The sequence below is a fragment of the Thamnophis elegans genome, chromosome 15 (genome assembly GCF_009769535.1).
Source record: "Thamnophis elegans isolate rThaEle1 chromosome 15, rThaEle1.pri, whole genome shotgun sequence".
NCBI lineage: Eukaryota > Metazoa > Chordata > Lepidosauria > Squamata > Colubridae > Thamnophis > Thamnophis elegans.
Window position 1 is genome coordinate 3,181,441 of NC_045555.1, and position 23,413 is coordinate 3,204,853.

General features: G+C 46.3%; 1 long non-coding RNA gene across 1 annotated transcript; it reads right to left on the bottom strand.

Moving 5' to 3' along the window:
- Positions 1-900: 900 nt before the first annotated feature.
- On the bottom strand, positions 901-16,897 carry LOC116518636. The gene is made up of 9 exons (XR_004256572.1): positions 16,787-16,897; positions 15,309-15,429; positions 14,204-14,357; positions 10,827-10,973; positions 10,496-10,671; positions 8,362-8,478; positions 7,421-7,507; positions 3,389-3,535; positions 901-2,271 (listed from the first exon to the last, which is right to left on the bottom strand). It is a non-coding gene; the product is annotated as an uncharacterized LOC116518636 (long non-coding RNA).
- Between the last annotated feature and the right edge of the window lie 6,516 nt (positions 16,898-23,413).

Here is a 23,413-nt window from a genome sequence, read left to right on the forward strand (position 1 = left end):
TGCCTTTTTAACCACATACTGCAGTTAAAATGGTTGTAATTGTGAAAAATAATCCTCATTCGCCTTTTCCAGTGCTGTTGTAACTTCGGTCACTAAAACAACTGTTTGTAAGTCGAGGACTATCTGTTAGGGAGGCTGTAACTTTCCCTTTACCAAAGATAACCAGGTCGCGTCCAAATTGATCCTTGAGAAGCGATAAGATTGCGCCAGAAGTGGCCGATTATAAGGGAGGCTGTCGTCAAACGGCAAAATGGGATTAGGCCTCCCAGCAGTAAATTAACTGATCACAAGCATGTGATATTTGATATGTGATAAACAATTTCATTGTATTTATTTTCTACAATGACAATAAAGGCTATACTAATATAAGCATCCCAATGCTTGCCTCTGGAAAGCAAACATCTGGCTGGAGCCGTTCATCCCGTGATAACCCTGGGAAAAATAGCAGGGGGAAAAGTTCCCCTCGCACATCTGTGCTAGTCGTTCCCGACTCTAGGGGGCGGTGCTCATCTCCATTTCAAAGCTGAAGAGCCAGGGCTGTCCGAAGACGTCTCTGTAGTCATGACTGACATGACTCAACTCCCGAAGCCGCATTGAATGCTGTTGCCTTCCCACCAAAGGTGGTTCCTATTTTTCTACTTACATTTCTTACCTGCTTTCGAACTGCTAGGTTGGCAGAAGCTGGGACAAGTCACGGGAGCTCACTCCGTTAACGCGGCGCTAGGGATTCGAACTGCCGACCTTTCTGATCGACAAGCTCAGCGTCTTGGCTACTGAGCCACTGCGTTCCCATCACTAGACTAGATGTAGCCAATTCCTGCAGACACTTATTTGGAGAGTAAAAACTCTTTGTCTGGAGTAGATGAGGTTCCCCACAAAAATTACAAAAACACAATCACACCATTGATCCTTTATTGAAAAATACAAGGCTCGTAACAACTCTTGTTTTTTTAAAAAATTATGATTTATTTATTTAAATAAAGCATTATGATTCAAGAGTATGAAATTCTGGGGTTTTGTTAGAAAAAAAAATCGCTTTGTTATACGAAGATTAACTCGGCTAAGATACTCAACATCGCTTGGGGCTGTTTTTGAAAAGGAAGGACCAAAAACCTTCAAAGTTTTTAAGATTGCATTTTTAACTTTTTTTTTTTTAAAGAGAGCTCTCTGGAGTCAGCAAGAAATCAGCCATGCTAATATTGACCAAAGGAAACTTTTAGCCTGGAAGGGCTGACAGAGCCAAGAAAAGTTTGTGTGTATCTGATTAAGACGGACATGCTAAGCCTTGCAAGGGCCCAGTTTGTACAACACAGACGCGGCAATTTTAGGCAAACGGTTTTCACCGTTCATTCTCTCCTGCCTTGGGTGATTTCTGACCCGAAATTGTTCAGGTGGAACAAAATCTCTGTCTTTTCTACAAGGGTTCATGCAAAACTGACCAGCCTACGCCAACCAGTATGCTCCTGTGCTTTGCCACTCTTGGCACCACATCAGGAGGGCAGCGATGCCACCTGGAGTGCCTGCCAGGAACCGAAGCAACCTTGCAATTGGGATGACAACCCCCTTCCTGCAGCCTCGGAAGTGTGAACAGCCGCTCTCTCGGTTAACAGAGCGTGGCAAAACGGGAGCGACCGAAAGAGAACGTTTCGGGTTTCAAACTGGATTCGGAGAGCGGGTCAGGCCAGGCCAAGCGGGGCCCGAGGCTCTTTTAGGGCGAAGAATTATTCGATTTATATTGAAAGTGCGGCCACGCCCCCGGGATCCCGCTTTGCAATTTGGCAACTGCAAAATCTGCCCCCGTCGGTCAAGTTCGGGCATGCCAACGGGGGCAGGGCCCAAATTAAGTAAAAAAATAAAGTAAAATGGGGGGGGTTACAATACAACCAGGGGGAACAAATGTGCCAAGACAACCCCCCCCCCCCACTCCCAGCACGAGAAAGGCTGCTTGCAGTGAAAGCTACATCGAGGAGGTGCTCCAAAGGACCTTTAGGGGAGAATCGGGACGATGCATGGTTTCAGTTGGCTTTTCGGTGTGAGGAATGTCTTGGCGGGGTGATCCCGGAGATCCAGCGAGGTGGAAGGTCTCCCTTGGGACTGAGTCACTGCTGTTGCTGCTGCTTCTCTTATCAGAGTCCAACCAGGGGGGGGCAAGAAGGGGAGGGAAGGGGGGAAATCACATTTTCCCAACTTGGTTTTTCACTCTATAAGAGCACATCGGTTTCGGCAATGGAGCTGCGGGTCACGAATCGATCCTTCCATAGGAAGAAAACACTGGAGTGAGAGAGAGGGAAAAGAACGTCATTATTGAAAACAGGGTGTTCCCCCCCTCCCAAAATACAGCAAGTCCTTAACTTACAACATTTCGTTTAGGGATTTTTTGAAGTTACGACAGCCCTGGAAAAAGTGGTTCATCACTGTTTCTCACACTTAAAACATCCCCCAGGTTCACGTCATCAAAATTCAGATAGAATAGAGTCACAAGAGTTGGAAGGGACCTTGGAGATCTTCTAGTCCAACCCCCTGCCTAGGAAGGAAACCCTACAGCACTTCAGACAAATGCTTGTCCAATCTCTTCTTAAAAACTTCCAGATGCTTGGCAACTGACTGATAGTTACGACGGTTTTGCGGCCTCCTGACGAGCGAAGCTGATGGGACAGGCAGGTTCGCTTCACAACAGGGTGACTTCAGTTAATGACTGCAGGGGTTTGTTCAACAATGGTGGCAAGGAAGGTCGTTAAAACAGGGCCAAAACTCACTTAACCACTGTCTCGCTTGGCCACAGAAACTTTGGGCTCGATTGTGGTTGTTATGTCGGGGACTCTGCAGGGTGGGAAGCTTTGCTGGGTACCAATTAGCATTGCCAAGCACTGATTGGTGGCTCCTCCACCAATCAGCTATTGCGACCTCCCCATCAGAGATGAAAGCAAAATGACTCCTGCCCTGACTTCTGAGTTGGTGACATCTATGCTTTCCTATTTAATTGTCAGGATGAATCAGTCTAGGGCAGGGGTCGGCAACCTTAAACACTCAAAGAGCCACAAAGGGCCTAAGTGGAAGCCCCCCGTTCAATTCTGAAGTCTGGTTGCCCCATCATAGAGTCTCCTCCTAGCACGGCATCCCTTTTTCCTCTACCTGTCCTAACCAAAAGCCCTATCAACTGTGGAGCCGGCTGGCAACAGGGAGCCGCAGCAGAGGGATGAAAGAGCCACATGTGGCTCTGGAGCCCCACAGGTTGCTGACCCCTGGTCTAGGGGATTTGAAAAAAGGGGATTCGCCTTAGCCGGGTGCCTTGTTCTCAGTCCCCGTGCCAGTTGTCTGCTGAAGAGACCCACCCCGCTCTGGATTGAGGTTACTCCCAGAAACCGGTTCCTATGCCTCTGATACTCACTCCTCTCTCTCAGGCCTTGCCCAAAACTCTGATAGACGTGAAACAGTGCCCAGACAGGACGCTTTTGATCATCACTGAAATGCAAGAGCAGGTGATGATGGCGGCTTCCAAGGCGTAAGAGTTCCCTTTGCCCCATTCGGTTATCACCTGGAGGGGGAAAAATTGATAATTACATTTGTACCTATAAAAGCCAAGAAATTAAAAGAGGCTTGAACCTAGGGAGGAAAGCTATGGCAAATCTAGACAGAAGACTAGAAAGCAGAGGCATCACCCTGCCAACAAAAGTGCATCTAGTAAAGGCTCTGGTTTCCCCAGTTGCCATGGATGGCTGTGAAGGTTGGACCATAAGGAAGGCTGAGCACCAAAGAATGAAGGCCTTTGAACTCTGGTGCTGGAGAAGAAGACTCCTGCATTGAGTCCCTTGGACTGCAAGGCCATCCAACCCGGTCAGTCCTAGAGGAGCTCAACCCTGACTGCTCTTTAGAAGGCCAGATCCTGAAGAGGAAACTCAAAGACTTTGGCCACCTAATGAGAAGGAAGGACATGACTTTGCAACTAAAAACAACAACCTATAAAACAATGAATCCGTGGAGAGAAAATGGAATGGAATTCACACCTATCTGCATTTCAGTGCATCCCACTGCAGACCCACCGCTCGTTCCCTCCCATGCAGCAAAATTTAACCAACCAAGATCTGCGGCCACAAACTGGGAAAAAAGTGGTGCTTTGGTCTCTGCCTGGCCTAATCCCTCGGCGGTATCTACCTTGCAGGGATGTTGTGAGATGAAGGGAAAAGGCAATGCCCTAGATACGAGTATGCTCTCTTGGATCGGAAAACCCAAGATCCATGGATATTCTAAGGTCTAATTAGGAGACCTTGCCCATCCAATGGTTTGCAAGGCTTTGCCAGGGAAGGGAAGGGAAGGAAGGAACAGGAAGAAGGAGGGAGGAAGGGAGGAGAGAGAAAAAGCAAGAGAGAAGAAAGGACAGAGAAGGAAGGAGGGAGGGAGGGAGGAGAGAGAGAAAGACAGGGAAGGAAGGAGGGAGGAGAAAGACAGAGGAGGAAGGAGGGAGGGAGGAGAGAAAGACAAAGAAGGAAGGAGGGAGGGAGGAGAGAAGGGAGGAAAGAAAATGCTCTCTATCTTCCTCTGCTTAATCCTACAGTTGAGAGCTGTTCAAAAATTATCTGTTTTATTTATTTTTTTAAAAGAATGCGATTGTGGCGTTCAAGGCTGCTGGTGGTTTTTCTGCTGTGGACTAGGAGGGACATTCCAGAGGGTTTGACGTTAAAGGACTTTGCAAAGCCTCGAAAATCTTGTGTTGTTGTTGTTTTTTTACCTTGAGGGTCTCATTACTGCTGCTCCAAAGGGACCTTCAGCTGACATTGGAAAAACTGTCCAAGTTAGCTGGACCGATTGGCATTTTTTTTCCCTTTTAGGTCAGGGTTTTTCTACTTTAGAAACTTTTGAAATGTGTGGGCTTCCAATTCCCAGAAGTCTGGAAATCGAAGTCCAACGCGTCTCAAAAAGTTGTTACGGTTGGGATTGCGACACAAATCACTGAAAATGTTTTAACTCTTGGTGCTTCTCTCGCTAGAGAAAGGAAATAGACGGCAAGGGTGCACTTTAAAAGACCTGACTAGAAAGTGACCAACATCTAGAGCCCTGGGGGTATGCCGTATGTGCCAGAGGTGATACGCAGAGCCATCTCTGTGGGCACGCAAGCCCTTGCCAGCTGCTCTTCTGATTTCCAGCACAGACATGCCCAGCTGGTCTTCACGGGCGCTGGAGCACCAGAAAACGGGCCCAAAACCAGCCAAAAACCAGGCTTTTTCCTGGGCTGCTTTTAGGGTCATTTTCAGTCTGTTTGGGGGCCATTTTTCAGGCCAGAAAGAGCCTGAAATACGGCCTGAATATGGCTCAAAAAACAGCCAGAAAAAAACGGCCTGAAAATGGCTGGAAAAACAGCCTGAAAACAACCAGAAAAAACGGCCTGAAAGACATCCTTAAAACAGCCCAAAAAACAGCCTGAAAATGACCTGAAAAACAGCCTGAAAACAGCCTGGAAAATGGTCCCAAAACAGCCCGAAATATGGCCTGAAAACAGCCTAGAAAACAGCCTGAAAGCAACTGGAAAAACAGTCTGAAACAGCCCCCAAAATGGTCCCAAAACAGACTGCGATACGGCCTGAAAACGGCTGGAAAAACAGCCTGAAACCAGCTACAATACAGCCTGAAACGATGAGAAAAACAGCCTGAAACAGCCCAAAAAATGGTCCCAAAACGGACTGAAATATGGCCTGAAAATGACTGGAAAAACAGCCTGAAAACAGCTAAAATACAGCCTGAAAATGATCAGAAAAACAGCCTGAAACAGCCCAAAAAATGGTCCCAAACGGACTGAAATATGGCCTGAAAATGACTGGAAAAACAGCCTGAAAACAGCTAAAATACAGCCTGAAAACGATTGGAAAAACAGCCTTATACAGCCTGAAAAATGGTCCCAAAATGCAGCCTGAAAACAATCGGAAAAACAGCCTGAAACAGCCCAAACAAATGGTCCCAAAACGGACTGAAATATGGCCTGAAAATGACCAGAAAAACAGCCTGAAAAACGGTCCCAAAATGGCCCGAAATACAGCCTCAAAACGGCCCCAAAACAGCCAGAAAACAGGCATGCTTGCGCCCGGCCAGTTGGTCTTCGGGGTTTCTGGCGCTGTTGCGTGCAAACATACGCACAAGTCCCGGTTTGGGCACTCGGTGCCGAAAAGATCGTCCATCACTGATCAAGAGCCACAACTATGCAAAAAAAACCCAAGGATAGGCTGTTCCCGGCTTTAATCAATCTCTCTGGCAAGGCCCTCACGATTTTTATAAGTTGGTTGGCAGCGGTTGGGTTCACCAGTTCGTAAAAGCATGTCTGAATTGGGCCTATTGTTGGGTGTCCTTGGATGGGGTCCAGCTGAAGGAATTTAGGGCTGAGTCCTGAACATGGTGGATACAGACCAAGCTTTTGTGGTTTTGTCGTACAACCAAGGGGGCTCCTGCAAATTCCAGAACGGACAACGGATTTTTTTTTATGGTCGTTGTTTTCTCCTTGAAGAATTCACGAGCCTTATGAACCCATTTCCTGCCTTTTAACACAATGGGTACTTTTTCAATGAAGTGATGTGGTCTGGGAACTTCCATTTCCTCGTTTCTTTGGCCTCCAGATTCTTTACAATAGCAGAGACGGAAGGGACCTTGGAGGTCTTCTAGTCGAACCCCCTGCCTAGACAGGAGACCTTATACCATTTGAGACCAATGGCTATCCAACATCTTTCTTAAAGACTTCCAATGTTGGAGCATTCGCAACTTTTGGAGGCAAATTCTGTTCCACTGATTAATTGTTCTCACTGTCAGGAAATTTCTCCTTAGTTCTAAGTTGCTTCTCTCCTTGATTAGAATATCGAATCACAGAGCTGGAAGGGACCTTGAAGGCCTTCTAGTCCAACCCCCTGCTTAGGCAGGAAACCCTATACCATTTCACACAAAGGGTTATCCAACATCTTCTTAAAGGCTTCCAGTGTTGGGGCATTCACAACTTCTGGAGGCAAGTTGTTCGACTGATTAATTGTTCTCACTGTCAGGAAATTCCTCCTTAGTTCTAAGCTGCTTCTCTCCTTGATTAGTTTCCACCCATTGCTTCTTGTCCTGCCTTCAGGTGCCTTGGAGAATAGCTTGACTCCCTCTTCTTTGGGGATCCCTTGAGATATTGGAAGACTGCTATCCTGTCTCCCCTAGTCCTTTTTTTCATTAAACTAGACCTCCCCAGTTCCTGCAAGCGTTCTTCATATGTTTTAGCCTCCAGTCCCCTAATCCTCTTTGTTGCTCCTCTCTGCCCTCTTTCTTCAATTCAATTTTGGGAAACGGGGTAAAATGTTCTGCCATCTTTACAACTTCCCCAGGGCTGCATTGGGAATGGCCGGGAAATCCCCCCCCTCTCCCCCATTATCCTCCCGAAATCCGCAAACCGAAGTTTGGCAAGACTTACCGCGTACAGGAGGTATGCCAGATAAGCCACTTCTGGTAGATTCTGAATCACAAAAACCCAGGCAAGAGGTTTCAACTCTTTTAAGATCTAAGAAAATAAAAACACGAAACAAAAAGCACGGAGTGGCTAAAGGATCACGGGTTTGAAAAAGAAGACAACCACATCAGTTTCAGCTTGGGAAAAAAAAGAAAAATCAAAATACCGTAGCAGACGACATTTTTGAAAAAGGAAGAGCTATACCCACGATGGTGAACCTATGGTACCTGTGCCACAAGCGGCATACAGAGCCCTCTCTGCAGGCATGCCAGCCGTCACCCCTGCTCAGCTCCACTGCACATGTGTGCGTGCCTCCCACTGGCCCTATTGGGGTCTCAGGAGGCTTCAGGGAGGCCCACTAGGCCTAAAATAGCCTCTAGGGGGTGTGCTCCTCCTCCCCATCACCCATTTTTGGTCCCAGGAGGCTTCAGGGAGGTCTGCTAGGCCCAAAATAGCCTCTAGGGAGTGTGCGCCTCCTCCCCATCACCCATTTTTGGTCCCAGGAGGCTTCAGGGAGGCCTGCTAGGCCCAAAATAGCCTCTAGGGGGTGTGCGCCTCCTCCCCATCACCCATTTTTGGTCCCAGGAGGCTTCAGGGAGACCCGCTAGGCCCAAATGGATGCAAGAGGGGTGCACACGCATGCACATGGATTGCGCAGGGCACACACAAATGTGGTGGCGGGTCATACAGGCATTGCATTATGGGTGTGAGCACACATAACGAGAAAAGGTTCGCCGTCGCCGAGCCATACAGTCCTCTACAAATACCGTAGATGGGGAGAATAGCGTCAGGAGTTAAAGCAGCCATTAGCAGAATCAGGACGGCCCCCCGAATTTCTACGCTAGGGAAAGCAACTGAAAGAAAATTCCTGTGCTTCCGGGATGAGCGTTATGGTAGATACTCACTGCGGTGATGCCACAGGCCACTTTCAGGACAGCCCAGCAAATCCCAACAGCCAGGAACACACTGTGCAGGTTTGAAATCTCCCGGGTTGTCGTCAGCAGCAGGGCGCACAAACAGAGCTGGGGGGAAAAAAAGAGATCTCAATGACCAGGAGGACATCGTGGCAGATGCCTTTCCCACCCAAATTAGGCAGCGGGTCAGGATCATATCAAGAGATCTTAGGAATCCAATAGCACTTAAGACATATATACCGCTTCACAGTGTTTTTACAGCTCTCTCTAAGCAGCTTACAGAGTCAGCCCTATTTGGCCCCAACAATCTGGCTCCTCATTTTATCGACCTCGGAAGGATGGAAGGCTGAGTCAACCTTGAGCCGATCAGGATCGAACTGCTGGCAGTGGGCAGAGTCAGCCTGCAACCCTGCATTCTAACCACTTGGAGGGAAGGAAAAATAGCAGTATCCCTTAGACTTATATACCGCTTCACAGTGCTTTACAGCCCTCTCTAAGTGGTTAACAGATTTAAATTAGTTAGCAGTTAGACTTATATACGCTTCATAGGGCTTTCAGCCCTCTCTAAGCGGTTTACAGAGTCAGCATATTGCCCCCAACAACAATCCGGGTCCTCATTTTACCCACCTCGGAAGGATGGAAGGCTGAGTCAACCCTGAGCCGGTGAGATTTGAACCGCTGAACTGCGGAACTGCAGTCAGCTGAAGTAGCCTGCACTGCTGCATTAACCACTGCGCCACCTTGAGATGGTAAGGATCGAACTGCTGGCAGTGTGCAGAGTCAGCCTGCAATCCTGCATTCTAAACACTGCGCCACCAATACAATTCTGGTTTGGCGTTTCGGCTAGCCAGCAATGCCCTTTTCCTTCTTTTTTTCCTGCCTGTGACCCATTCTTTTCTCTTCTTCATTCTTTTTGACAAACAGCTAGTTTTTTTTATAAGAGTGCCCAGCCCACCTGGATTGTGCTGAGGGGTTTCCTCCTCTCCCCTTGTTATAAGGTTCTTATAAGGTTTTCTTTTTAAAGCAAATTATAAGAGGCTCCACCAATGTATAGCGACACAGACAATTGTGCTCAGGCCTTGACATTATAAATTGCGATTAATTCTGAAAGGCCCCCATTCTGAGATTGTTCCGTCTCCAAGTTCTGAAGATCTGATATTTAGGGTCTTCATTTCATGCAGGACATGAGATTGGGGATAAATCTCCTTCACTGTGATGTCCATATATAGAATGCTGACTCTGTAAACCGCTTAGAGAGGGCTGAAAGCCCTATGAAGCTGTATATAAGTCTAACTGCTATTGCTATTGCTAGAATAGGACAACAGAGTTGGAAGGGACCTTGGAGGTCTTCTAGTCCAGCCCCCCTGCCTAGGCAGGAAGCCCTACACCGTTTCAGACAAATGGCTATCCAACATCTTCTTAAAGACTTCCAGTGTTGGGGCATTTACAACTTCTGGAGGCAACTTCTGTTCCTCTGATTAATTGTTCTCACTGTTGGGAAATTTCTCCTCAGTTCTAGGTTGCTTCTCTCCTTGATTAGTTTCCACCCATTGCTTCTTGTTCTGCCCTCAGGTGCTTTGGAGAATAGCTTGACTCCCTCTTCTTTGTGGCAACCCCTGAGATATTGGAAGACTGCTATCATGTCTCCCCTGGTCCTCCTTTTCATCAGACTAGACACACCCAGTTCCTGCAACCGTTCTTCATATGTTTTAGCCTCGTCCCCTAATCATCTTTTTTGCTCTTCTCTGCAGTCTTTCCAGAGTCTCAATATCTTTTCGGCATCATGGCAACCAAAACTGAATGCCGTATTCCAAGTGTGGCCTTATATATTGTAGACACAGGTCCTAAAAATGCCCAGCTTCAAGAGATAATCCCCCATTCCCATTCTGGTGGCTTCAACAGTATTACAGAGCCCATCTCTCTCTGTGGCAGAATAATTAGAACTGTAGCTCAGGCCATTCTGGACCCGAAAACCGAAAAAAAGGCTCTTAAAAGTGAGCTAAAGCATCTCCGCTGATTCGTTGGCGGGTCTTTGTTGTCAGAAATGGGGACATCTGTGAAGCCCAAGTGACAGGACAGGCTCAGGGCTCCAAATACGGAACATTGGTTTGGTGCCAGGGATTACCTGAGCCTGGAGGTCAAAGGTCAGCATGGAAAAGCAGAGGTCAGCATGAAATACTGGGCTTGGAGGCTCTCCAACGCGCCGCCCACTCGGAAGGCCATCCGGCTCTCGCTCTGAATCAGGATCATGGCGCAGGAGACGTCAAAGGCTCCCACCAGAAGGATCAGGACGAAGCGGGCCTGGTGGGAGAAGGCAATTTAGGGGGGCTAGAAAGTGGAACCCCACTTCGCTCATCGGGATACACACACACACCCGATCCTCCCCTGTGAGTTCACACGGGATGCCTCCTCGCCATCACCAACATTGAAGGAGGGATCTCCAGCCAGATGCTCACCAACAACTCCGGCTTCTGCTTGGCGGGCAGGACGGTGAAGTTGATCACGGAGCGCAGCATGACCAAGACGACAGAGAGGACGAAGACAACCAGCTCCTGGCGATTCTCCTGCAAGGATCCCCCGGCTGACGTAATAGATGCAGAAAACTGCCACAAAGAGAGGCCGGGTTATCAGGAGCCAGCGAAGAGGAAGGGGTGGGGGTGGGGAAGAGATTCCCAGGGTGGAAGCAGAGTCCTGGGTTTGAATTTGCCCTCCCCGTTTCAGCGAGGGCTGGAACCTTGCTTCATTCAAAGCGGACAAAGCAAAAGGAAGCATCCGTTCTCTGGATGGCAGAGCCGTCCAATTGGAAAGGTTAATTTTAATACATATTTCGATTCGTCAAAGCGAGTAGCCAAGTGGCAAAAAACAAAGCTACAAAGGAAAATTGTATGTATGTATGTATGTATGTATGTATGTATGTATGTATGTATGTATGTATGTATTTTGTGCCACAACCCCTGGTATGCCCAAATATGGGAGGAAGCATACTGCTTCCTTTTCTGTCTATCGGCTCACCCCCAAGAGACCATCCAGACAGAAAGCCATTATTTTTACTGTGCCTTTGTTACATTTGTTGTTGCTTTTGTGCTGATAAATAAATAAAGGGAGACTAGTATAGATCTATTTAAGCTATTTAGCTCTCATCAGCTAGCCATACCCTTACTGGGATTTGAACCTGGGCTGTATTACATATTAGCAGTTGTGTTAGCCACTAAGCCCACAGGCTCTCCTCCTTTATTATACATACATACATCATACATACATACATACATACATACATACAAATACATACATACATATATATACTTAAAGTCACAACCCCTGGTATGCCCAAGTGTGGGAGGAAGGTCACACTTCCACTCTCTGTCATTAGGCTCGTCACAAGAGTCCATCCAGACAGAAACCCAATATTTTTACTGTTGCCTTGTTATATTTGTGTTTTTATTTAGTCTTCCTTTAGTCTTCTAGTCTTCCTCTAGTCTTCCTTTATTATTCTATCAGCACAACTAAAAACATATATATATATGGTGTGTGTGTGTGTGTGTTTGTGTGTGTGTGTGTGTGGTGTGTGTGTGTGTGTTTTATTTGTGCTGATAAATAACACAAATATAACAAAGGCAACAGTAAAAATATTGGGTTTCTGTCGTGATGGACTCTTGTGACGAGCCGATTGACAGATGATGGAAGCAGTTAGCTTCCTCCCATAATTGGGGCTTACCAGGGGTTGTGACACTAAATATCTTCTATCTATCTATCTATCTATCTATCTATCTATCTATCTATCTATCTATCTATCTATCTTTGTGTGTTTGTGTGTGCGTGTGTTCTAGCATAAACTCTGGAATGCCTTGAGCAATTTCAACCATACTTGGTAGGCAGGTGACTTGCTCCCTGGAAACAATACTGTGGGGGGGTAAGACACCCCTAGCATCCCCTTGGGGTGTGTTGTTCTGTAAGATGCAGCCTGTTGTGCCTTCAAATGACTTCTACTGTACTGCCGTAAATGGTTCCCACTGTACAGCGCAGTAGAATTTGCCATGGTAATGGCCTTCACAGTACTCCACAAGGGGGCTCCCTCTGGTTAGAAATTACGTTTGGTCTGGACATTTTCTCCCTATAAATAATATCCGGGCAACGCCTAGTTAATGATAAAGTTAGCTAACAGCGGCTAGTTAGAATATTAGAATAAGAATTATTTATTTGTCAGTGTACAACATATGTACAATGAGACTGGTTGAGCTCCCCAGCGTGCACCCTCACCCAACCCAATACCAACTCCCAGTAGAAGCCAGTTTCCTGTGCTACTGCCTTGGTGCATGGTGAGTAAGCCATTGTTTGTTTTACTATGGTTTGAATAGACTAAGAAGGATGGATTGGATATTGAATCATGATGGGGTGATTTACTTTAGTGCTATGGACAATCTAGTCCATAACTAGGGAGGGATTAAAAAGAAGAAATATTTATTTTGCCATGGCCCAACGAAGAAGAAGATTCTGGAGTGACACCAGGCCCAAATTTGGGTTCTTCTTGAAAACGGTCCCCGGCCATTCAAAGATCTGTCTCTGCCTTTGGATCTTTATCCACAAAATGTAAGGTGGAAAACTATTGATTGGGGGCAGAGAACTTTGACAGGATTCCTATAAAAATGTGGGACAGCGATGCCATCTAGTGCCTGCAGTGAATATTACAGTTTACAGGGCAATGGAAGACTTTCCCAAGTCAATAAAGAGGCAGCGCCATCTATCAGGTCAAGCAATATCGTTGGGACAGTCCCAAATCTTGACCACTCCCTGGGGACGCAGAAATTGCAGCGAGCCAGATGGAAGGGACTACGGACCATCCTCGATTTAACAGCGGTGCCTTTAGGGACTATTCGAAATTACAACAGCAGTGGAAAAAGGGAGTTCAGGATTGCTTTTCACACTTAAAACCGTTGCAGTGTGTCTCCCTGGTCATGTGATCAAAATTCAGACGCTTGGCAACCGGCTCATATTTATGACGGTTGCAGTGTCCCGGGGGGCCTTTTGCGACCGTCTGACCCGCAACAGCGAACCCAATTCACTTTGTAACTAGTCTGGTTAACTGAACAACTGCAGTGATTCACTTAACAATGGTAGCGAGAAAAGTCGTCAAATCAACTGTCTTGTTTAGCAACGGAAATGTTGGGCTCCGATGGGGTCATAAATCAAGGACTACCTGCAGTTACGCTGTAGGAATTATTGACAGGATTAAAACCTGGTCCTTAGATCAAAAGTAGGATGAACACACCTAGGACAGGTGTGTGAAAATTGCAGTCTAGACAACTATAAGGTAAAGGTCGTCCCCCCCCCCCCCCCCCGCCAGTTCAGCTAGGATTCAAATCCCTAGCACCGTGTAACGGAGGGAGCTCCCGTGATTTGTCCCAGCTTCTGCCAACCTAGCAGTTCGAAAGCATGTCAAAATGCAAGTAGAAAATAGGAAACACCTTTGGTGGGAAGGGAACACCGTTCCGTGCGCCTTCGGGAGTTGAGTCATGCCAGCCACATGACCACGGAGACATCTTCGGACAGCGCTGGCTCTTCGGCTTTGAAATGGAGATGAGCAGCGCCCCCTAGAGTCGGGAATGGCTAGCACATATGTGTGAGGGGAACCTTTACCTTTTAAAATTATACTTTAGTTTTTTAGAAAGAATCAATTCCCTTCCTGCCTTTTGTGCAAGAATTTAGCTTAGTCTAGATGTCTGTCAAAAATATAATTTGTATTTTAAAAAAAGACCACTTTTGCGCCATCAGAGCTCATCCTTCCCCACTATTCTAGTCTGTAAGGTTTGCTACTCAGGGCAATTCTTTGATTTACCAAGGCCAATGATCTGGATGAGAGACACAGTGAAATCTTCATTTTTCTGCTGGATGAGGGTCTCCACGGTTAATCCAATGACGCTCAACAGCGAAAGGATGGTGACACAGAAGTAGATCTTGACAGGGGACGACAATTCGGACCATCGTTTGATCTGGAACGGTAAAGAGTGCAGGTAACGTGAAGAGAAATTCCCCTTCAAATTGGGCGGGGCTTCCCCATTTAGCCCACAATCCTGGGATTTCCTTCTTAAGTTTCATCTTGAAATTTGCTCTCTGAAGTTGGTTAAGGGAGGTGCCTTCAGCTATTGCATGCCGTGTTTGTAAACAGTGCCTTAACATGCTTGAGGTCAGAATTACCGTATTTTTCAGAGTGTAAGATACACCTAGCTTTTGGGGAGGAAAACAAGAAAAAAAAATCTGCCTCTGCCTCCCAGCAATTTGCCTCCTTGCAGCAAACAGCAAACAGCTTGTTTCAGTTTCAGCACAGCCTGATTAGCACAAGAAAAAAAAATCTGCCTCTGCCTCCCAGCAATTTGCCTCCTTGCAGCAAACAGCAAACAGCTTGTTTCAGTTTCCGCACAGCCTGATTAGCACAAGCAGCGGATGGTCGGGCCTCTCGACGATCAGCTGTTTCAGGCTGCAAGGATTGCCATAGTCTATTGCCACTTCCGCGCGCTCCACTTTCGCCCTCCACATCCCATTTCCGAGCAGCAGGGATAGGAATGGGCAGAAATGGCGCGCGTAGAGGCGGCAATAGGCAATCCCAACAGCCTGAAACAGCTAATGGTCAGGAGGCTGATCCAACTGACCATCAGCTGCTTGTGCTAATCAGGCTGTGCTGAAGCTGAAACTGAGCAGGCTGTTTGCTGTTTGCTGCAAGGAGGCAAATTGCTGGGAGGCAGAGGCCAAAGGGTGGGGACTGACGGGTGGGGTATAAATTCAGTGTATAATTTTTCACCCTCTTTTTTTAGGGGGGGGAATGCCTCTTATACTCAGAAAAATATGGCATGCCTGCTCTTCCTCTCCCGATATTACACCCACATTCTGATAGCTCATACCACTTTATTGAAATTAACAAGACTGATGGAAGTTCAGATACTTACAGGGCCACATGGTGTGGCAATCAGGTCTTGGTGTCTTGGTGTTAGGTTTGGCAGTGGAGAATTTATGCTTTCGTTTGGCAAGGGAGAGGCCAGTGCTTCTTCTGACTGGGACAGGAGGACCCTAGATGCACACACACACACACAAAAGGAAAATTATATGTGGAGGTTCAGGTAAATATGTTATCGTAGAAATGTGCTGGTCCATCCTGGGTGTGCTAAGTCAGCAGGAAGGAAAGGAATTGGGGGAATCAGAAAGGAGCAGGCTTCAAGGTCTTTTGTTCGGGGAGCAGAACTCTATCCATCTTCAATTTTTGGTAAAAAATGAAGTTGGGATTTGGTTGGAGGATCTAAGACAGATGCCTAGAGGTACAGTTCTCACCTCACAATCGGGAGGCTGAGAGTTCGATCCTAGGTAGAGGCAGATATTTCTCTCTCTGGACACACTGGGAATATATCTGCTGAACAAAACCCCACATTGGCGACAGGTAGGGCATCCGGCCATTCAAACACTCCGCTAGCTCCTTTCAGGTGCCCAGACTCCACCTCACAAGGGATGATGGGAGTCGTTAAAAGAGGATGATCTAAGACAGATGGTGGCTGGTGAAAGTTAGGAGTCAACATCTGGAATGTCACAGCTTTTTCTTAAAATGTGGGGATGCCAAGCAGAACCCCAAAAGCTTTGCTCCCAACGGGGTGAGGAAGGTTTTGGGAACTGCACTGGATCACTCCTGAAGGAGGAAAGTGTTAGATTTCGAAGGCATTGATGGAGCGTAGCACTTTGAATCTTTTGCGAACCAGGACGAAATCACACCATTGGCGCATTTCAAGTGAGGTGGATGTGTGTGTGAGGGCAGCACTGAAGTTTTGGCTCGAGTTGGCAGCTTCCTGGCACGAGGGCCAGGAAAAATGCCAGGGCCATCGGCTCCCAGCTGCCAAAGTTAATTTAAAAAGCCAAGTTTCTAGTCCGCCTGAGGTGGATGGGTCCATACTGAGGTTTCTTTGCAGGACGAATGGAATGGCAAGCCTCACATATTGGGCCAACTGGATAGGATTCACGCTAATCCCGCAAACTCAGTTGGGCTGATTGAATAAACCAGGATTCCTGAATAAACTGTGATTCCTGAATAAGCCATGATTCCATAAACCAGGACAAGCATGAAAGGAAAGATCCTAGCAGGATCCTCGCATGTCCCAGATGCGCTGAGACCCCAGTTTCCATAATCCCCAGGTAGCACCTCTGAAATGATGGGGTCTGTAGTCCCACATTCCTCTCCAGTCAGAAAACCCACACCTGAGGGCCGTGACATCAGAAGGCGTGGTGACGTCAGACACGCGACGTCACGCCCCAACGACGTCACGCCGCGGCCAGGGAGAGCGAGTTCTAACGGAAAGATCAGTCGGTTTCCCTTCACACACCCCCTCCGGGCTCCCGCAGCGTCGTCTACGGATCCCCGCAAGGCGCAGTGACCGGTTACTACCTGGTGCCGGGCGTCTCCATGGTGACGGCGACCGTTACATGTCCCAGCCGATCGACGAAGCCGGCGCTCCCGAATACGGGAAGTGCTCTAGGGCGGTGGCCATAGAGAAGGAAGGGGCCGAGTAGAGCAACTTCCGGTCCGGGCGGAAACGCGCCATTTTCACGCCTGCGCCCGCCCTTCGGGAGAGTTCGAATCCAAGGTGCCATAGAGTGGGAGACGGCTAGACCTACTTCCCGCTGTAATTCTCTAGTGTACAGTAGTATTTTTCTCATCGATGTGCTCGTCACTTCCTTCCCTCCAGTACCTACAGGTTACTAAGAAACTGATAACGTCATAGTCTTGAGCTGCCTTAAATATCCTGACATAAATATCCCCTTCCTTGCTAATCGGGGCGAAAGAAAGCAGAAGACACGTGTTGCCTCAAGAGGACTAGAAACTTGAGTCTACGTGTAAATGGGACCCTGGTAGAAAGCCAGATCTCCACTTTCAGTATCCTCACCACTATTTTAGTTTGATTTTAGTTCTAAACGTAGAGACTACCGTAGTATCTAATAACTGTGAAGATTAGTATCTACAGGACTAGAAACTTGTTTGGCTTTAATTATGAATGGTTTGAAGCTGGCCTCGGGGAACTTTCAATATCTTACATACCTTCCTGGCATCCAGAGTGGATGAGCAATTTTTAAATTTTACTTGTAAACTGCCCAGAGCCATTTACACAGTGAGAGGGGCGGTGGATAAATTTGACAAATAAATAGAGTGAAATTAATAAAGCTTAAAGCTTAAGGGAATGTTTCCCTTATTCCTTCCCAATAGAGTCCAGTGGTAAATTGTCTGTGAATTAATCCTGCAGTGTTTTTTTTTAATTCCTGCAGCCTCAGCAAGAGAAATCATCACTCTTCAGTTCAGCAAAATCCACCTCTATCTTTAAACATTGGAAGGGTAACATATATATAATAATATATGAGTTATAATATAACTATAACATATATATATATATATATATATATATATATATATATATATATATATATATATGTATATACATATATATATATATATATATAATATATATATATATATATATGTATGTATATATATATATATATATATATATATATATATATATATATATATATATATATATATATATATATATATATATATATATTATAGTGTCACAACCCCTGGTAAGCCCCAATTATGGGAGGAAGCTAACTGCTTTCATCATCTGTCAATCGGCTCGTCACAAGAGTCCATCACGACAGAAACCCAATATTTTTACTGTTGCCTTTGCACAAAAAAACACACACACACACACACACACACACACCACATATTATATATATATATATATATATATATATATATATATATATATATATATATATATATATATATATATATATATATATATATATAATAGAGTTGGAAGGGACATTGGAGGTCTTCTAATCCACCCACCCCCCTCAAGCAGGAAACCCTATAACATTTCAGACAAAATGGTTGTCCATTTCTTCTTTAAAATCTCCAGTGATGGAGCACCCACAACTTCTGGTGGCAAGCAGTTCCTCTGGTTATTGTTCTCATTGTCAGGAAATTTCTCCTTAGTTTTAGGTTGGATCTCTCCTTTAGTTTCCATCCGTTGCTTCTTGCCTGCCCTGAGGTTTCTTTACAGAATAAGTTGAAACTCTACCCTCTTCTTTGGGGCAGCCCCTCAAATATTGGAAGAGACTGCCATCATGTCACCTCTAGTCTTTTTCGCTAAACTTAGACATACCCCATTCCTTCTTTTTTTTAAAAAAGAAAAATTGTAAGAGTTACTCCAGTCCCATCTTTCCTGAAGGGGCATTTCTCAGAAAGAAAATAGCATTTGGGAATTGCTGAGATTTGTTCTCTCTCCCCCCCCCCCCCGCCCCAGGGAAATGTGTGTCTGAAAAACAATTGGCAGGTTACGCATGCTCAGAAAGTCATAAGCCACAGGCAAGTTAAATCTGATCCATGCTTGGCTCTTTGAGGCTCATTGGTAATTTCTCTCTTGTTTTTTTCTCCTCCTCTTTACTTCTGGTTTGCTCCGCCCTGTCAAAGGAGGAGCGGATTGTGTAGCAGGCCCACCTCCCTGACGAATGGAGGTAGTAGCCCCCGGGATGGCTGCGGAGGAAGAACAAGACAGGATCTGCCAGACCACAGAGGCGGGTATGTTGGTGCACGACAGCCCGGGCACAATTGTATTGCTCTGCAACGCAAGTTAAGAGGGAGAATTTGCAATGGTGGCTCGACAGCTCTAAAGGCGTTTGACAAAGCTGGCCTTTTTTGCCTGCACAACTGCCAAAGGAAACTGATTTAGAACCAAAGATGTCTTTGGAGATCGCTCATTGTCGGTGCGGGCTGTGGGTTGCAGTTATTTGTTCATGAAATCCATGCCTTTGACAAAAAGGTTTTCGTGGGCACAAGTCGCAAGGCTGTTGAATTTTGTTCCTAGAAAAGTGAAGCGGGGGGGGGGGGGAGGGCTGAATTACCATCAAGAGCTAGGACAGAAGGTAGTTTGGAAATCACCTGAATGGATCCTTTTTTTATTTTTAGAATTGTTTTATAGAAGGAATATAGTGGGAATTGCCGTGGCGTAAATCTTTGTGGTCGGCTGAAGCTAAGCCCAGTGCAATTCAAAAGGAACTCAGAAAATTGAATTAATCGTCCAAACTTTCCCATTATTTACGGATAAACCTGCTTTGTATCTTTAACATCTATTTAATCAGAAGAAAGAGACACAGTAAGGGAGAGGGTGATAAAAATATAGTTTGTATATCATCATGGCTACAGTGTTCAAAAAATTGAATACCGAGAGCCATGTACCGTTCTATTTGTGTTTATTTTCTGTATTCCAGTGTGTGTGTGCACATTTGATTCTTTCTGTAACAGGATTATACTATGAATAGAGATATTGACTATGTCTATGTACACATACCAAATACAACATTTCCACTGTTGTGCATGAAGCGTAAATGAATTCATAGTAACTGGTGAGGTGTGTTAGTATCTCATTTTTAATGATATTAAGCAACAGAAGAAGATTAAAAGGTTTCCCTTATCACAGCTCTGGCCTAGAAAAAGTTCCTTTTTGATCCATTTCCTTTCGATGCTTTCAGGGTTTCCCAAGAAAACAACGGCAGTACTTTTTTGCCACATTTGTTCAATTTTTTTTCAAAGGCAGAGCTAGCTGCCCAGAGGATCTTTGTTTTGGCAAGTACCCTGGTCCACCTGGATGTAAGGAAAGATAACGCCCCGGGGGAGAAAGTGCCGTCTCAAATTTCTAGAGAATCGAAAGGTGGTCAGTTTTTAATCTCTCGTTTCTTGTGGCTTTGATGTTGAAGGATGTGGTTGCCTGTCTTGAAACAGGCAGTTTTCAAAATTGGCAAAAAGTTGCCTACGTTGAAGGCCCCTTGGTGCTCTCTGAGCTTGGTTGTTTTCTTGCAGACATTTCATTACCCAACTGGGTATCATCCTCAGGGCTAGGAGGAGGAGGAAATGGGGAGGAAGAAGATTGGGAGGACTGTGGGGTCCCTGGTGCTCTCTGAGCTTGGTTGTTTTCTTGCAGACATTTCATTACCCAACTAGGTTACATCATCAATGTTAGAAGGGAGCAGAGTTTGCCCTCTGGTTATATACGGCTTAATCCAGTCGAACGACTTTACACTGGATTGGACTGGATCGAACTGTAGAGAGCAAACCCTCCTCCCTTCTAGCACTGATGATGTTAACTAGTTAGGTAATGAAATGTCTGCAAGAGCTCAACCAAGCTCAGACAGCACCAAAATAAACCCTCATTTCAACCCTGAGCTTCAAATATTCTCCTTCGTTAGTTTCCTGTGTATCCAAATCTTGTATATATACAATTTCTGGCATCATAAATTTGAAGGGTTTTTTGGGGGGGAGGGGTTGGAGAAGCACAGACTGTTCCTTTCCCTTTGAGTAAAAAGCAGAAGATTTCACAGCCCGAATCATTTTAAATGGAGTTTAAGGAATCTTCATTGTGTGAGAGAGAGGAAAAAAACACTTTATGTACAGTACATCTTAAATAAACCTCCACTGGCTTTTTAAAAAGAACGCTTGTTACAGTCAGGTTTTTATTATAGATTATTTTCTTGCTGTTTTTTTTTTTTTTACAGCCAGGTGAATCCAGTGTGAAGAGTTACGCCCGCCTCGTTTTTACATTTCATTTTTTTCCACCCGACTGTTAATTTCACGTGAGGGCTCCCGTGTGAGTGTGACTGTCTTTAAAGCTTTTTTTCTGTTGATCTTTGAACTTGGCTTATCAATCTGCCCTCGGCCCAGGGAGAACATTGGCGTCCCATTAACCTGATCTTATTGTGGAACCAGGCCCCCTATCTTACTTTGCCATCTGATTTTATTTCTCTCCGCTTGTTGACTTTTTTTAACAGCCTCTCTGTTTAGGCTGACAATCCGCCTTCGTTGCAGCTGAATTAACGTGATCGCTGTTAAAGTATTACCTTTAGGTTTAATATATCTGTACTAGACTGGAGGCGGCAAGCTTTTCATGGAAACCTGTTTTGGCCGTCACAAAACTTTTTTTTGGTCTCTGATGATGGTCATACATGCAAGGATATGCAATCAATTTGTGTAACCACTTTGTGAAGGAAGGAAATATGGAAGGAAGGAGGGAAGAAAGGAATGGAGGGAGAGAGGGAGGGAAGAAGGAGAAACAGGAAGGAAGGAAGGGAAGGAAGGAAGAGAAAAAGAAGAAGGAAGGAAGAAGAAGGAAGGAAAGGAAAGAAGTAAGGAAGAAAAAAGTTAAGAAAGGAAGGAAGGGAGTAAGAGAAAAAAGGAAAGGGGAGGAAGGAAGGAAGGAAAAAGGGAGGGAGGGAGGATGGAATGAAGAGAGGAAAGAATGAGAGAGGAAGAAAGGAAGGAAAGAAAGGCAAAGGGAGGAGAACTTTCTTAGAACTTTTGTGTGGAAATTTATTTTGGTCTTTGAAAGACGTGGCAACAGATTACAGCTTGGTGGGGTTTTTTTTTTCCTCCTCTCCCTCCTAACCATTTGACTCCCAGCCAAGCAAACCGATTTTAGCTTGTTAAGGCAACTTGTTTTCATGGCTCCGTTTCGTGTGTGTGGGGGGGGGGGGTTTCTGGAAGAAGCAAAGATACCCCCCCCAGGGGTCTCCTGAGTAACTCCTGCTCTGCACATCCATTTTATTTGCAGCTGCAGGGGGAAAGTTAGGACAGGATTTCTGCAGACGGTGGCAAAGTGTGGGGGAGGTGGGATGGGTAAGAACACGGGAGTCCCTGGCAGGTGAGTCTGTTGGAAGGAGAACTTGGGGCTTCATGTGGCAAGCTGTTCCACTGGCTGACCGCTGGAAGGGTCCTCCTGATGTCCAGGCAGAATCTCTTTTTTTGTTCAGGGTCTGGTTTAGGCCCCTTTGAGGGAATGATGACCCTTCTTTGCTTTCTCAAAAGCCCCCACCCAAGATTCAGCAGACAGAATTCCATGGGGGGGGGCACTTTGGTGAACCTCAGAACTCAATTTATTTTGTTCATACTCTGGTGTCCAAACTTTTTTTTTCTTTCTCCCTCCTTCCCTCCTTTCTTTATTCTTTCTTTCTCCCTCCCTTGTTCCTTCTTCCTTCCCACCCTCTCTCCTTTCATTTCTTCCTCCCCCCCTCTTTCTTTCTTTCTTTCCTCCCTCTTTCCTTTCCCTCTTTTCTTCCTCCCTACCTCGTTCCCTCCTTCTCTCTTTCCTCCCTCCCTTGCTCCTCCCTCCCACCCTTCTTTCTTTCTTCCTCCATCCCTCATTCCCTCTTTCCTTTTCTCCCTCCCTCCCTTGCTCCTTGCTTCTCCTCCCTTCCTCCTTTCTTTCTTCCTTCCTCCCTCGTTCCATTTTCCCTCCCTTTCCTTTCCTTTCTTCCTCCCTTATCCTTCCTTCCTTCCTCGTTCCCATCTTCCCTCCCTCTCTCCTTTTCTTTCTCCCTCCCTCCTTTCTTTCTTTTCCTCCCTTCCTTCCTCCCTCCCCCCCTCTTTCCTTGCCCTCCCTCCCTTCTTTCTTTCTTCCTCCCTCACCATCATTCCCTCTTCCCTCCCTCTCTCCTTTCCTCCCTCCCTCCCTCCGTTTCTTTCTCTCTCCCTCATTCTTTCTTCCCTCCCTCTTCCTTTCCTCCCTCCTTCTTCTTTCTTCCTCCCCTCCTTCTTTCTTTTCCTCCCTCCCTCCCTCTTCTTCCTCTATCTCTTGTTCCTTCTCCCCCTCATTCCCTTCCTTCTTTCCAGACAACGGAGCCACATGTGACCAAAATGCGCCTGAAGCCCTTCGCAAGCCAAGGCAATTTGGAGGGGGGCCCTGCCCCAGTCCGAGGGCTTCGCTTTGGCAGTTGAGCGACTCGGGCCTCTCCTCCGAACATGGCCACCCTAACCAGCAGCTCCACGTCGGACCCGACCAACTCCGGCCCTTCCTCTTCGCTCTCGTCTGCCTCTGTGGATGACAAGCCCAAAGCGAAACACCTCTTCCAGTGGGGCTTCCCTCTTCCATAGCCGGAGCGAACGCTTCGTCATCGCCCGGAGCGACAGCGTGCCCGAGGAGAACGTCCTGAAGATCACCATCACGGAGACCACCGTGATGAT